Below are 17093 nucleotides of genomic sequence, written 5' to 3'. Positions count from 1 at the left end.
CACAAACAAAAAACTCAAACAAACTAAGCCACTACACAGAGTGGAGCAGTAGAACAGGATACTTCATAAAATTAAATCTCAATAATACTATACAAAGATAATGAATATCACATGTGGCAGATTCAACTTAAAGCAGAAAGGCTGAAAAAAACCAAAACAAAACCAAGTGTAAAGGCTGTTGAATACTCAGCTGAAAAATACACGCATTCCACAGAAAGATGAAGAGATTATGATAACTTGGTGTTTTCCAGAGCTCTCTGAATTGCTTCATTATAAATGTGATTCATGTAAAAACACAGAAAGAAAACCAAGGAAATAAAGTCTCAGTGTTTGGTTTTAATCCTAGTTTAAGAAAATGGATATTATTATGTGGTGGTGTGATTTTGTTTAATAAGTTTAAGGTTTGTTGCACAAATGGTTTGTTCTGTTTTCCCCTTCTGATGTTGGTTTGTTCCAAGTTGTACCCTCCCCCCTACTGCCATCAATCATTGTACTCCAACCCCTTTTTTCAGTGCCTTCCCTGTCAGTCATTGTGACCCTACCTCTTTATCCAGATCCTTCCCTGTCAGTCTTACTTAGCACCTACCCTTTGTTCTAGAATCCTCCCTGTCAATCATATTGTATCTGACACTCCATTGGATTTCATTACCTGTTCCTCTGTATATAAGATGTTGAATAGTACACAGCTGGTGTCTTTTGTCTCTGGCTCCTTTGGAGATTAAACCCATCTTCAAAACCCATACAAAAGGTCTCCTCTCATTCTTGCCTCCACACTGCGCCTAACTAGCCAAAAGTGCCGTAGAGCTTTGCTCTAAGCTGCACCTTGGGTCGTCCTGCTCCTGAGGTGTGTCCCACTCCCGACGTGGGGCAGAGGGAGAGCTAGCCGGCTCCGGCACCGCGGCATCATTAAATACAAACTGAAATGCTACAGGAAGACAAATAGCATAGAGTGCGAGTCCTGGTCTCAAATGCATAGGAAAAAAATTAAAAACAACTCATCAAATGAAACACCACCACCACGACAAACAAATAAAAACAAGCAAACAAAAAATACCCAAACAAACACAAAAAAACCAACCTCTCTCCAAAAAACACCCAAACTTTTTCTGCTGTTTGATATATATAAGCTGGTAAAACATCTTCAGCAGTTGATGCAGATAGGGATCCAGTAAATAGTTCTTCTGACAGTTTGATTTATGTCTTAAGTTAGTGAAACTAAAACCAAAAGAAAGTCATCTTGGATGTATATTTAATGGCCCTTTTCATTCATTCACATACTTAAACCATCAGAGCCAAATAAAGGAACTGTCCTTTGCTGTAGTAAGGGCATGAAAGAGTGAGAGGTGATCTAAAACCAAACAATTGGTAATGCAGGAGGGAAGAGGAATAAAACATAGAGTGCATGGAGTAGAAAAAGGTAATTACAGATCTAAAATATCTAGGGAATGCTTAGGCAGATTCTGTTATCATGGCATCATTGCTGACTCACCTTTTGTGCAAGTCCCACCAAACTCTGTGAGTCAAGGTAAAATTGCAAGATGTGCATTTCAGCGCAGGACAACCCTGACTACAACATCAAAGAGAAGACATGAAAGACATGAAAAAAGAAACTGAAAGATAGATAACACCTGAACCTAAGACAAAATAAAATGAAAACTGGGGTGTTCATATGTACTACTAGGAATTTGGAAAGAAAAGATAGGTAGTATTAAATTGAACAGGTGCAAATCTTTAATAAAAGCAGCAGTCAGAAAGTATGCTGAAGCTGCTCAGAGCACATGGCAAAATCATGCAGCCCCAGGGAGACTAGGAAAACAAGTGGGTCAAACTTGAGAGCTAAGATAATACTGTGGTGTGAATAATCAACAGAAAATCTGTAGTTTGCCTGTGATCCTGCAAGGCTCCCAGGAGAGAAGCATGACAAGAAAGCTGTTCCTTGTGAGATGGTAAAAGAACTTGGCCTGAGGCTTTCTTATAAAGATCATGGCCCACATACACATTTGTTTATTCTGCCTTTCAGGAGAACTGGTACCCATATATTTTTAAACTAAATAAACAGTACGATGGAAATACCGTTATTTTATATGGTAAATTTCTTCCTAAAAAAGCATCAGATGGCTTTCACTAGCGTAAAAAAATTGATATATTGTGCATAATAAATATTTCTACAATCTTTTCTTCCTTTGAAAACGAATATTGTCATTAAGACTAAAATCAATTCAGAGCTTTCTTCGCACTATTTCACAAATACCCTTCTTTTTCTTAAAAAGCTTTAGCAATCACAGAGGAACTGATTCACAATGGTATCCCATGGCTGAAGGGAAAGCATGTAGCCAACCATCATAATACAAGCTGGACTTGATGTTGAAACAGAGATAAGCTCAGTTATGCCACTTTTCTACAAACGTTCACTTCTTTCATGCCAGACAAAGCTAGTTCCAGCTGTCTCCAATGGACACACTGCAGGACAGAGCTAAGGCTGAGGTGAGGACTTCGCTTGTCTGAGAGGCACTTTAATGAAAAATGCTATCTAAGATAGCACAATAATTATACCTGGCAGTGAAGAGTGAGGAAAAAAAAGTATAAAAAATAGCCCTGTGAACACCAAAGTCAGAGGAGAGGGAGGATGTGATCCAAGGTTAAGCACAGATTCCTGTCAGGAATAGCAACTCATGGAGGACCCATGAGAGGAGAATGTGAGAGGGAACAATGGAGAGGAACATCAAGGTCATGATTGTGAGGCCACCAGGTGTTTCCCACCTGTTTGCTGTTTCCACCCTGAAGGGACTCAGTGTAGCAGATGGTCACTTCTAAGAGGGAAGGAGAGGAGTCTGGAATGAAGATGAGCTGAGCCAAGCCTGGGAATGAGATGGGGAGAAGTGGGAGGAAGATGTTTTCTATAGATACAAAATTTTTTCCCTCTTTTTGATTTGTTTCCTAATACCTGAATCAATACTCAAGTATCCATATTTAATAGGTAATAATGAAACTTAAACTTCCTGAGTCAGTTTTCTCTGTGACAGTAATTGGTAAACCATTTCTCTATCTATGTAAATACGCAGGCTTTCTCACTCCTGCTCTTCCTAATTTCTCCTCTCCTCCTGAATGTCACTGTCCTTGGCTTTCAGCCCAACCTACCCCACTGATGTATCTTCATTTACTACCTTGAAGCTGGTGATGCAAAAAGGGAGGAGAATATAGAAGGATATAAATAACAAAACAAGCAGGAAAAAAACAATTACCTCCTCTTCTCTGAATATGTTAAAAGAAAAATCCAGAATGAATACTGGTAGATTCAGCAGAACAACATTAGAAAGTTTAAAAGAGAAAAGGAAAAAAAAGAGTCAAAATTTAAAATTAATAAACTTTATACCATTAACTTATTATTTCAATTACTGCAGAAATATAGGAATTTACAATGTACCATAACATTTTGCTGTTGTTCCCCATCTTGTCACTTTGCATTTTTAAGAACAGAAGGTATACTGGTTTTATGTGGCATGATTCCCATGACAGAGCAGGTTTCTGGCAGTAAGCAGGTGATGATGAGGGCCTGAAGTTCCTGGAGAACTGCAGTAAGTGACAAGTATTTGTCTTGGAGTGATTTGCAGAGGACTGTCTCCTGTTAACCGCTGAAGATGAATAGATCATGCGGACACAGGTCGAGGTGTGGTGAAAGAAAGAGCAGGGTTTATTTTTCCTCCCAGGATTTATAGGCTCCTGACCACGGCCAGGGATTGGATGGTCAGGATAACACTTTCTCACTGCACTGGCCATGAGAGATGTCCATCACAAGACGTGTAACAGAAAGAATGTACACATATCTATGTTTACAGTTACTGTCCTGGGGAAGTCCTTAGAAAACTATGTTAGCAAGCTCAGAAGCTGAGTTTTCAGGGTGACAGTCTCCCATGGCAGAGACTCCATGTTGGGGCAGGGGAAGAGCACTAGGAGGAAGAAGCAGCGGAGACAACATTAAATGAACTGAGCATGAACTCCATTTTTTGTTCCTCTGTGCTGCTCAATGGGAAGGAGGTAAAGAAAATTGTGAGTGAGGTCAAGCATGAGAAGAAAGGAGAAGTGGGAAGAAAATGCTTTGAGATTTGTTTTTACTTTTGATTTTCTTGTTCTGACTTTTGACTGGCATTTAATTAAACCAATTTTCCCAGGCCAACTGTTTTGCCCATGACAGTAATGGATGAGTGATCTCCTCCTGCCTTGTCTTTATATTGACATTAATTATATTTCTATTTTAACTTATATTGACATTATATTGAATCATGAACATTTTGTCATATTTCCTTTTCTCTGACCAGAAAAAAGGAAGTGATAGAGCAGCTTGGTGAGCACCATGTGGCTAGCCAATGTCAACCCACCACAGCAGGCTATTAAAACTGTTATCTACCAAGTGAATCTGCAAAAAAGTACTGTAAAAATGTAAATGTTGTAAAAAGAGTACATAGGCACCTAAAACATCAGACACCTACAACATTTGAGTCATCTAGGTATTCCTCACTGGTGAATGCTGCCTCCCTTCCAAACCTTTGTAGCAGAACCTTTCCTGCTAAGATTTTGTATGTAGGCTGGGATTAAATCCCATTTGTTTGAAACTTGCAGCTCATTGTATTTCCAATAACGTGTCTTTTCCTATTTCTCTCCCTGTCTGTGTTTATGACAAAAAAAATGTACTTTCTAGTATCATTCTGTATAGTATAGGGGTTCTGTGTGAAAGTTCTATATAATTGATGTAAACCTGTTTCGTTCATAACTTAGTTACTTTGCCTTATCAGTTCATTTCACATCCCAGCTGGAGAGACCTCTGTTCTTCCTCACCCATTTTTAATTTTTTTCCTTCTCTTACTATTTATCTACACTTCTGTTATTAATGTTACAAGGTGTTCAAAAATTATTTCCATAGAAATGTAATGTATTCCATTTTGAATACGGTATTACTGAGACAACGGAACAATCACATTTAGGAAAGCACTTGATTAGCAATTTCAAATAACCAGTATTTGAAAATCTCCAGTCTTGCCTCAAGTGAAAGGGTAGGTGGGGATGTTGAGCTTATTCTCCTTATGCCATTCATTACTTTGTGTAGCTTTCTTATACTTGCCTTAATTTCTTTTGTATAAATTAAGGTCATAGTAATTTCCATCTTTCCATACATAAAAGCAACTTTAAGCCTCTAAAAGTTGTCACCTGTTTTGAAGCACCTTGTTTTTCACAGCAGCATCCTTGAAAATAGCAGGTCCGATGTTATTTTTCCACTTCATAGTTAATAAACAGTAGGTTTAAAGTTTCTTTGAAAGAAGAGATAAAATGCTGAAGTACATTACCAAATTTTTGTTTTGTTTTGGTCAATAAAATATATAGCTTATTTTATAAATAAAATATAGCAGAAATGAATAAGTTCTACCCAAAAAAATCCCCAAAACACACAAAAAAACAAGCATATAAACTCCCACAATGATCGTAAGTTCTTCGTTAATTGGGAGAAAATATACAAATTTTTTCACTCCTGTTGCACTGCTTCATTTAAGAAAATAGTTAAAAGAAAAATCAGATACCAAAATACGATCTGTGATAAACCTTGCTTTTCAAAATGAAATATTTAATTGATAATTGGAAACTAATTATTAATTGATTATGTGTTAATTAATATTTGGTCTTATCAACCAAAATATTTCCTTTAATAAAAGGGGAAAGAAGCTTTTACTCAAAACACTAATAATTTATTTGTATCTTTTCTCTATTACCAAAAATCCTGACATAAGGTCAGTGAAAGAGGGAAAGAAGGTACTCAGCTGGTGGAACAGATATTTCTCTGTGACCCAAGGAGTAGACCATGGTAAAGTAGGTTGTCCCCCTGTAGCCTATGGAAAACTCCATTCCTCAGCAGGTGGAGAGTCTGCAGAAGCACTTCAAGAGCCTACAGTGGAGCAGACTTCTGGTCCATGGAGAGAAATTAGTGCAGGAAAATGTTTTCTGGAAGGAATTGTGTCCCATGGGGTACCAGGATGAAGCAGTTTGTTCCTGAGGGACTATACTTCCTGGAAAGGACTCATGCTGAAACAGTTCTTGGAACACCATAGCTCCTGTAAAGGACACATATTAGACCAGTTTATGAAAGATTGTCTCCTGTGGGAGGGACCAACAGAAGCAAGGATTTAGCGTAGGGAGGGAAGAGTCATGAGTCATCAGTGGAGTCTGGAAAGAAGGGTGGTGGGAAGGTGATTTCAATTTCAGGGGTTTTTTCCTTATTTTCTACTCTAGTTTTAACTGATAATAAATGAAATTAAACTTTGCCAAGTTAAGTTTTGCCCATGAGAGTAGTTGGTGATCTAACTCTTGTCTTGATCTAAAATGTTTTACATTGTATTTTCTCCTCCTGTCCTTTTGAGGAGGAAGAGTGAGAGTGAGAGTTGGTGGATACCTGTCAGCTAGCCAAGGTCCTTTGACATCCCTGTTTTTGTGAGAGGTGAGTGGTAATCTACCCATACACTTTTACTTGCACAGTGTAATTGAGATGATGACTGCTCTCTTCATGATTGAAGTGACTCATTACAAACTCTTCAGGACACAGATTTGCTAAAAATCGTATGTTTGTTACATAGTCAGTGCTAAGATCATAGTAATAAGTACTGTAAGAGTCATTAATCAGGTGCATTCAGGTAATTGCTTCAAATGATCATGCATTTTTCTAGCACTTGGCCTTTTTAAAAAGAAAGGAAATTAAATTATCATTTATTTTAATTCACATTTCACAGACTGGTTTGAGACTCAGAGTTTTGTTCTTGTACACAAGTTATTAGTTCTGACTGCTCTTACCCTTTTTTTTTTTTCCCCACACAGCCTCTGACTAAATTTGGGCATTTGTTTATGCATGATTAATGTGCATTGCAGGACTCAGGTTCCAAAGCTCAGCATGCCATTTGGATGTGAGCAGAAACTGTGGCAGTTTCTCTGTCAATTGTCAGTGCAAAGAGTCAGACTGAATGCAATACCAGAACATGGGGAAGAATTTCTTAACAGAAAGGTCTGTTAAGCTTTGGAATGGATTGCTCAGGGATGTGGCTAAGTCACCATACCTGGAAACATTCAACAAATGACTGGACAGTGACACTTAGGGCCACAGTATATTTAATAGGATGGTGTTTGGTCAAAGGCTGTATTTCATGATCTCAGGGTCATTTCCAATTTAAATGATTCTCTGATTCTGTGAAGAATGGAGGTACTTAATAGGAGATGCTAATAACAATATATTCATCACTGTCCAGATATGGAATTATTAGAATGTCTTGAAGTGATTTATGATGATAGTCTATTTCATGATCCTGTGCTTTATGCCCAAAAATGGTTGCTGTACCTTTAAGGCCTGAGACTGTGTTTGTGTTGGGCTGGGGAGGGGGGAGCTTTGGGGCTTTTGGTGGGCATGTTTGAAGACACGTTGCCGAGGTGTTCCATGGCTCTGTGAGGTTTGGTTCTGTTTGGCTAGCTTGGTTTCCTTGGCCCAAGGCAGCTTTTCCCTTCCCTGGCCTGGAGCAGCTACACAAGAAATCTTTCATCTGCCTTGAGGTGAACTCAAGAGCTGCAGGTCTGAGAGTGGAATGGGACTGCTGGGGAGCAGGGCTGCCCTGTTCCAGCCCCACGCTTCAGGGAGCCAAAGGAGAAAAAGCACACCAAGAGGCTCCAGACCAGTTGTTTCACCCCCAGTGTCATCATCCTCTACTCCCACCCCCAGGGGTTACCCAGGTAGCTCCTTGTGTACTGGGGGGAGAAAGGATTTGACAATGGACAAAGGTAAAAAATGAAGGAGGCTCTTTTTTCCAGGACACTGTCCCAGTTTATTCACAGAACGCACTCCAGCGAAGAAAAAGAACAAAACAGGAAATGGGGGGGACTTTTAAACTGGGAGGAAAGGGGAGGGGGAGAGTAGAATTACAACCAATGAGATGAGACCAAAGGGGTGGGGTGAGGGGAAACATCACAAACCTAGAGGGGAACACAGGGAAAAACCGCTTAGTGTAAATGTCTTAGTGCAACACAACACCCCATGACTGCTGTGGAGAGAAGGTCGATGCCAGAGAGCCACTAGGGTTTTGCCTCCTGCTGGAACTCCTCTGTGGAAGCTCCTCTTTCCTCAGAGTGAAAGCTGGCACCATCTCGCATCATGTGTCCAAAAGGGTAGTTCTCCAACATTTCCACCATTCTCTGGGCATTTTGGGGTCTTTGTTCTTGTGGGAGGTGGGGGGGAAATTCTGAAAGTTTGGTGTTTTACAATTATTTATTTGTTCGTTGCCTTGAGGGCATTCTCTTGTTGATAAGCCATTGGTTTGATTTGGGCTTTTTTGTTTTCATGTATTAGCTCTCATTTTCTATTGGTGAAGGAGGATTGTTGAACTCCTTTAATGGAGACTGCTCACTGCAGAGTGTTCTCTCTTGAATTTGTCTCAAAACTGAGTTTAGGACAAATCTGGGAGAGAACCTCTGAATGGGGTCCCTCCAGAAAACAGATTGAGGCGGCCCCTCCCCGAACTGGTTCAGGAAAGGATTTCCTTGGAGAAAAGTGGAAAAAACCTGTTTATTTAACAGAAACTGAATAATATTAAACAATAAAACCTCTTGCTGTTTGATGAGATAGGAAATCCAGAAAAAGTCCTTTTCATGGGGTGTAGCTCAGCTCGCTCAGGTTCTTATCAGTCCCTCCGGTGCCTGAAAGTGCTGAGGCCCAGGCCCTGGTGGGCGACAGGCATTGGTTGGGTTTTCAGTCCAGAGCAGGTTTGAACAGATCCAAGAAAAAGGAAAAAAAAAACCCAGTCCAGGGAACTTGTCTGCCTCAGCTAGCTAAAAGCTAACTAAAATGAAAGGAGAGCTCTGTTCGGCTGTCTGTCCATGCTGCAGACACCACAGCCCAGGAGCATGATGTGGGGCAGTGAGTGTTGTTCCTGAACAAGAACTGCAGTTTCTTCTTCCCTCCTTCAGAGCCTCAGAGCCAGTGCAGAACTTAATATGTAACATAAACAAGGCAACTGGAGATACAAGCATCATAAAGTCGCCTGAGGACACTGAGACATAGAACTTCTTTCTATCTCTGTGGATATAATGACAATTTTCTATATTTTCTCAGATGGAAGTCCCTTAAGATTGTACTTATCCACAGGCTGCTTTTGAGTCTGTAAGTACATCTCTGCATTTTTTTTAATAGTGTTGGCTGTAGGCTGAGAGAAATGATCTGAACTCTGCTCAATATTATAAGGCCACACCTGGAGTATTGCATACAGTGCTGGTCTCTCCAGTACAAGAGAGATACAGATACACTGGGTAGAGTCAAACAAAGGAACTTCAAGATAATGCACGAACTGGAGCATTTCTCTTAACTGAAAAGGCTCAGAGAGATAGGACCGTTCAGCTTGGAGGAGAAGATGTTTCACAGGTTCTTTACAGTGGTGCCCAGTGACAGGACTAGATGCAACAGGCATGAGCTACAGCACAGAAGACTCCATCTGAACACCTGGAAGCATGAGAGTGGCTGAGCACTGGCACAGGTTGCACAGGGGGACTATGGAGCATGTATTCCTGGGGAAATTAAAAAGGTGTCTGTACATTTCTCTGGGCAACAGGCTTGAAGTGGCTCTGCTCGAGCAGTGCATAGGACTAGAAGACCTCCAGAAGTCTCTTCCAGCCTCAACTATTCTGTAATTTTAGAATGGTTCTAGAAAAGTTCTGTGCATTAGCATTCCATTAAATAGCAGATAATTAAGGTGAGAAGCTGTTACAGAAATCCTTAATAGTCCTTAATAATCCTTAATAATCTTTAATAAAAATTAATGTTGTAAACAGAGCTAAATTCAAAGTATTAAGAATGATACTTTAATATGAAGTGTCTTATGTGGAAAACTGAAGTTCACTAGAATCTACTTTTCATGTGGACTTTGACAAATAATGCCTCTAGAAATACGAGTGGCTCTGCATCAGAGAATTTGGAGGGTGAGGCTATGATTCCATAACTAATTCACTTCCAAATAGTTAAAGGTTAATATAACAGTGTTCCCGTACAAATAGGTAAATTTATTTCTGTTACCCACTCCATTCAGGATAAATAAAAGCATCCTTAGGGCATTTTCAAGCTTCATTTTGTAAAGTTATTACAGCAGTATAGTGTGAAAAAATCTGAATTGGAAGCATCATTGGACCTGTGATTAAAAAGCTGGTTCCCAAATTTATCTATACTTTATGAGAGTGATTAAATAGTGAGCAAGAATAATCAGAGGAAGCACAAAAGAGGAAATGAGGTAAACAAAGTGGCATGATTGAATAGGCCTGTAAAACTACATTTTAAAAATTCAGAGTAAGACAGCTAGGCAATATAATTTACCACTCTGTACTTTTAACCTTAATATTTTTCTTTGATACAAAAAGGAGATGTGGAATTTAAGGATTATGCATCTAGAACTTTTGGTTTCCACAATTGTCTAATTGTGACACTAGGCAGATCATGTGAGCTCTAATTTATGTATGCTTCTGAACAGCCATTCTCAAATTTCTATACTGAAATTAATCTGAAGAAATGTATATGCACTATGTAAAAGTCATTCAAGATTGCATAATGTCTTGGTTTTGGAAGACAGGTGTCAGCTAGGGAGGGCAGGAGCTTCTCCTGCAATGAGAATGTAGACTTCTTTCCTTTGAATTATTATAATTCTGAAATTAAGGGGTTCTCAGGCAGAGATTTGGGGATAGGAATCAAACAAACAACAATAACTACAACATTAGCAAGAAAACAGTGTCAGGGGCCCCGTGACAGCTTTCTCAGCTGAGACGGGAAGGGATGGAGGAGAGGCTTTGTTTCACAAACCCCTCGGGCAGTCCTGGTGCTCCTGCAGGGCTCTGAGGAACAGTCGGCTGGAACAGCAGGGATGAGCAGAGATCCTGGGCCGGTGGCTGAGGTGTATCAGCAGCTCCGTGGTGATGGCTGGCACTGCCACATGTCCCAGCAGGACAGGTGGTGCGAGGCCACCAACAAAGAGAGAAGAAGAAGCAGCAGCTCTGTCTGGGTGATGGCAAAATTCCCTTCTCCCCACTGCAACAGCTCTGTGTGCCCAAAGCGTTCTTCTCAGAAGCTGAAGAAGCCCACCAAACTGTCCGCGCCCTCCCCTTTTCCTGCCCCTTTTTCCCCCTGGGCCCAGCCAAACTCTTTGTGTTCTTCAAGTGTACACCAAGTACCCACAGTTAGGTTTTCCCCTTTTCTCCACAACTAATGGGTAAAAATTCCACAGGTAACTAAAAGAACTAAAAGAAGGACACCTAACCCCCAACATTATCCACCCCGAATTTTTTCCCATACCAAAATGTTACATCAAATATTAAACCTTTAAATTATACCTAAACACGCACTACTTTAACTATATACATATTTATATGCAGATACAGATACAAGCACAGTGTCATGGGTAGTTCACCCTAAAACAAGGTCTCCTTGAGGTATGCACTGGGTCTCTCCATCCTTTTGCATCACCCACCAAATGCAACCTGGTCCCTGAGCAAAGAAAATCCCACAGATGGGATTGTCTTTGCTGGAGGCAGAATTAACCCAAACAGTTTTCCCAGCATACCTCTCATATGTACCACTGGAACCTTATCTCCCTCTGTTGATCTAAAGGGCTCAGATTGGGCAGGGTCTGCTCGGTTAGTGGAACCTCGGGTGTTCATTAACCATGTGGCTTTTGCTAAATTAATTTCCCAGTTCTTGAAAGTCCCCCCACCCAGTGCCTTCAAGCTGGTTTTAAGCAGGCCATTGCACCGTTCAACTTTTCCAGCAGCGGGTGCATGGTAGGGGATATGGTATGGTATGGGGATAACACCCACTCAATGCCGTGGTCCTTAGCCCGGGTTTTTATAAGGCTATTCCTGAAATGCATCCTGTTGTCTGACTCAATCCTCTCAGGGGTACCATGCCTCCAATGGACCTGCTTTTCAAGTCCCAGGATGGTGTTCCGGGCAGTGGCATGAGGCACAGGGTAGGTTTCCAACCATCCAGTGGTGGCTTCTACCATCATGAGCACGTACCGCTTGCCTTGGCGGGTTTGGGGCAGTGTGATGTAGTCAATCTGCCAGGCTTCCCTATACTTGTATCTGGACCAATGCCCACTGTACCATAGCTGCTTCAACCGCTTGGCCTGCTTGATTGCGGCACACATCTCACAGTTGGTCTTGTGCCCTCTTATAGGTGGCATTTCTACCCTGATGGCCTGAGGCATCGAGCCCATCGAGCTAGGAACAACTCTCCCTTGCGTTGCCAAACTAAGTCCATCTTTGACACCTCTATCATTGCAGCCTGATCCACCTGCTCATTGTTTCAGTGCTCTTCATTAGCCTGACTCCTGGGGACATGGGCATCTACATGACGGACCTTCAAAGACAGTTTCTCTACCCTGGTAGTGATGTCTTTCCACTCATCGGCAGCCCAGATTGGTTTTCCCCTACACTGCCACTTGGCCCTTTTCCACCTTTCCAGCCATCCCCACAGAGCATTGGCTACCATCCATGAATCAGTGTAGAGGTAGAGCTTCGGCCACTTCTCTCTTTCAGCAATGTCCAGGGCCAGTTGAACAGCTTTGAGTTCAGCAAGTTGGCTTGATCCACCTTCTCCTTCAGTGGCCTCTGCGACCTGTCGTGTGGGGCTCCATACGGCTGCTTTCCACTTCCGGTTCATCCCTACGATTCGAGTTGGTTGTACGGTGGAGCTTCTTTAGCCCGTGTCACTTGTTCCTGCTCCTCTTCATCAATGACAACAAAGTTTTCACCTTCTGGCCAGTTTGTAATTATCTCCAAAATCCCAGGGCGATTTGGGTTTCCAATATGGGTGTGCTGCGTGATGAGGGCGATCCACTTGCTCCATGTAGCATCGGTGGCGTGGTGGGTAGCAGGAACCTTTCCTTTGAACATCCACCCCAGCACTGGTAGTCGGGGTGCCAGGAGGAGTTGTGCTTCTGTGCCAATCACCTCTGAGGCAGCTTGGACTCTTTCATAGGCAGCTAAGATTTCCTTCTCTGTGGGAGTGTAGTTGGCTTCAGACCCTCTGTAGCTTTGGCTCCAGAATCCCAGTGGTCGACCTCAAGTCTCCCCAGGCACTTTCTGCCAAAGGCTCCAGGACAAGCCATTGTTCCTGGCTGCAGAGTAGAGCACGTTCTTCACATCTGGTCCTGTCCTGACTGGGCCAAGGGCTACTGCATGAGCAATCTCCTGCATGATTTGGGCAAAGGCTTGTTGTTGTTCAGAGATCACGGGAAAGTGTTCTTTTTGCGGGTGATCAGGTAGAGAGGGCTCACGATCTGAGTGTACTCAGGAATGTGTATCCTCCAAAAATGTATGACATTCCCATGTCTTCCCCATGGTCATGTAGAAAGAACCACAGCTCAGCTTGTGGTGTGTACCCTCTCTCTCTAGCTGGGGGATGCTGGTCTTGGAGTTTTCGGCTTGTGACTCGCACTGGTGCCATATGGGAACTGCTCTTCCTCATCTCTTCCCTCATTTCCCTCACCTCCTCCTTGAGTTCTTTAATCACAGCAGAAACCTGAACTCTCCTCATCTCTTCTTTCAGTTCCCTCATCTCCTCCTCGAGTTCTTTAATCACAGCAGAAACCTGAGCCTGCTGTGGGCCATGGACTATACTCTCGTAATTTCTAAGGTTGGTGGCGACAGAACCCGCTCAGTTGTTATCGGCATTAATTATGGCAGTGAATCTGGTGTATTCACCTGGCCCTAGATTTGCCAGACTCCACAACATCTGCCCAGTGCACCTGACTTTGTCGGGGTCATTATCACGCTGTCCACCCCTCCCAAAAAGGACCTCTAATACTGCCACTTCTCTCAGCTGTTGGATCCCTTCCTCAATGGTTTTCCAGTCCCTTCTATGATAGTGCTCTTCCATTCTCTCTCTGTGGACAAACCTCTCTCTTACACTCATCAAAAGCCGCTCCCAGAGGGAAAGGGGCCCTTGCTCCCTGACGAATACCTGATTCACACCTGAGTCCTGGGTCAAGGGCCCCACATTCCTTGCCTCACCACCATCCAGCTGCACGCTTGTACCCATAAGGTCCCAGACCTGAAGTAATCAGGTTGTATAAGCCTCACGCCCCCGCCTCACAATGTCTATTTGCAGATTACGGAGGCTCTCATACGTCAGGGACTCTCTAATGATTTCAGTCTCTGGCTCCCCTGCGGGTTGTGAGGGCCCTCCCTTTTTATCTTTATCAACAGGGTGCTGTGATTTCATCTTAGGCTTCCACGTTTTCACAGGGGCAACAGCTGCTGGCTGTGACTGCCCTTGTGGTTCAGCTGGAACCTGGATGGTTGTAACGTCTGTGGGTTCCACTGCTGCACCATCAGACTCTCCCTCTTCGAGGCAGGGGGAGGGTTTCCCAGCAGCTGAGGAAATGCATTCTATCTTCTGGCTCATCTCACGTATCTCCTTCACCAGAACCCCCACCCACTCTGGGTGGTTCATTTCTGAGGTGGGTTGTGGGACAGGGTCAGGCTCTGAGGCAACAACCCCTAGTCTCTGGGGTTGTGCCAGGTTCTGGGGCAGCATCCCCAGTCTCTGGGGTAGGTGTCAGGGTGCTTATCCCAATCAATTTCCCTTTGTCTCTGAATGCTAAGTAGAACAGACGTATCAGCAACATCAGCCACTGTTATGATATCATTAGCATTCAGAGAAGATTTTAACCCTTCGAAAACTGGTGGGGTAGGCCCAAGGGAGTGGGTGAAAGACTGGGAGAAAATTTCCCCAGCTGTCATTTTCTCCCAGTAGGTACCATCATTAAAGCAACCCCAAAACCATCCAGTTAGTGTGTGATAGCTCTGAATCTATAAGCCTGCCTTCCAGAGGAAGTTAAACATCCATGAATTCTTCACTTTATCAACCCACAAAACAAACTGGATAATAGCCACAGTAGCCTTCGTTATAGGACCCATATTTAGGTAAGGTGTAGTAAATGGGAGAAATATAGCTGTGACCACATGCCCCGCGAACCTGGGTATGCTAAACAACATGGTTCTACCTAACAAGGTTTTTAAATCCAGCACACAAAAGTTAGGTTATTTAAAAACTGTTATTCCTTTTTCGCGCTTTTTCTCTCAGTGCCCTCAGGCCCCACCGTTGGGTGCCAAAATCTGTCTCGGTTTTAGGAGACAGGTGTCTGCTAGGGAGGGCAGGAGCCTCCCCTGGAATGAGAATGTAGAACCCCTCCCTCCGAATTATTATAATTCTGAAATCAAGAGGTTCTCAGGCAGACATCTGGGGATAGGAATAACAGTTCTTTACTAGCATTTATAACAAGGCAAACAAACAACAATAACTACAGCGTTAGCAAGAAAACAGAACCAGGGACCCCGTGACAGCTTTCTCGGCTGAGATGGGAAGGGATGGAGGAGAGGCTTTGTTTCACAAACCCCCTTGGGCGGGCAGTCCCGGTGCTCCTGCAGGGCTCCGAGGAACAGTCGGCTGGAACAGCAGGGATGAGCAGAGATCCTGGGCCGGTGGCTGAGGTGTATCAGCAGCTCTGCGGCGGTGGCTGGCACTGCCACACGTCCCGGCAAGACAGGTGGTGTGAGGCCACCAACAAAGAGGGAGGAAGGAGCTTCTGCAGCAGCTCCATCTGGGGTGATGGCAGAATTCCCTTCTCCCCACTGCAACAGCTCTGCACCCAAAGTGTCCTTCTCCAATGCTGAAGAAAGCCCGCCAAACTGTCCCCGCCTTTTCCTGCCCCTTTTTCCCCCTGGGCCCAGCCAAACTCTTTGTGTTCTTCAGGTATCCACCAAGTACCCACAGTTAGGTTTTCCAGCAATTAAAGGGTAAAAATTCCACAGGTAATCAAAAGAACTAAAACAGGGACACCTAACCCCCAACACATAAGTATAAGCCTCAGTAAATGATATACACTTAATTTGCAGAAAGTGAATTTACTAAAGAAACAAAATAATCCTCCAAAGAATTTATAAGATAGAGTAACAGACTACAAATGAAGGAATGGTCCACAGGCTTTTTTCAGATTAAAAAGCCTAGAATTTATTTTAATCCTCTGCAGAGGCAAATAGCTTATTTTGAGAAAGTTATTACTCACTTTTTAGGATTTTGTGTCATCCAGCCATACAGTTCTTTTAGATTTTAGCTGATTGTCATAAACCAATGATGACGTAAAAAACATAAAAACAAAAAAATCTGTCATTCTTTTCTTCTAGGAACTAATGTTTCCTGCTTCATAAATCTTAAATGTCGATATTTGGAGTTACCATTAGAATACAGAAATCCAAAAGAAAATTTATCATCTGTGTACTAGGAAGATGTAATAGTCAGAACCTCCCTAATTCACTTCTAAATGGGCTGTTTTTGTGCCGCTCTTTATCCGTATGTGGAAAGAGTTTGTGAGTTATATGTCACTAGTGATTTTTTAAAATCATATATGTTAGAGAAGGAATTCTGAAGAAATAATTTTGAAAGGTGTAAGTAATGAAATCCTGAGTCAGAAGATACCCACAAGGATCATCAAAATCCAAGTCCCAATTGACAGAAATTGGCTATGAATTAAATCAGATAAATGTAAATACTGCTACTTATACGTATATTTATTTGATTGATGTTTCTTTCATTCATTCATTCATTCTGGAAATGGCACGTACACCATGTCAAGTACTAATAGAACTTCTCTACATCATTCTGCCAGTGTTCCCTGTCCCGAACAGGATAAAGCATATCCTTCCTTTTAATTTAAACTGTAACTCACTAGCATTGCATGTTCACTCTTTTGATTGATCTGGGCAGATACCATCAAGTGAGAATTGTGCCATGTCTGATACAGTTTATTAACAGATATATCTAGGGGTAATCCATGCAGTTTATGAAATTCTATTTATCATTAAATGTACTTAACAATTTATTGTGTCATCAGTTTATTTTACAAAAAAAACCCCAAAAAACAGAGAATTTAAAAACCATTCTTTTTTCTTTAGTAAGAGTAGTTCTGCTGAATGAGTTATTTATTAAACTTTTATTATTATTATTGAATTAAAAAAGAAGGTGGTTGTTTTCTATA

Source organism: Pseudopodoces humilis, chromosome 4, assembly GCF_049639895.1.
Source record: "Pseudopodoces humilis isolate 2021_Gansu_Grassland_sample_001 chromosome 4, ASM4963989v1, whole genome shotgun sequence".
NCBI lineage: Eukaryota > Metazoa > Chordata > Aves > Passeriformes > Paridae > Pseudopodoces > Pseudopodoces humilis.
This window is presented reverse-complemented; position numbering follows the sequence as displayed.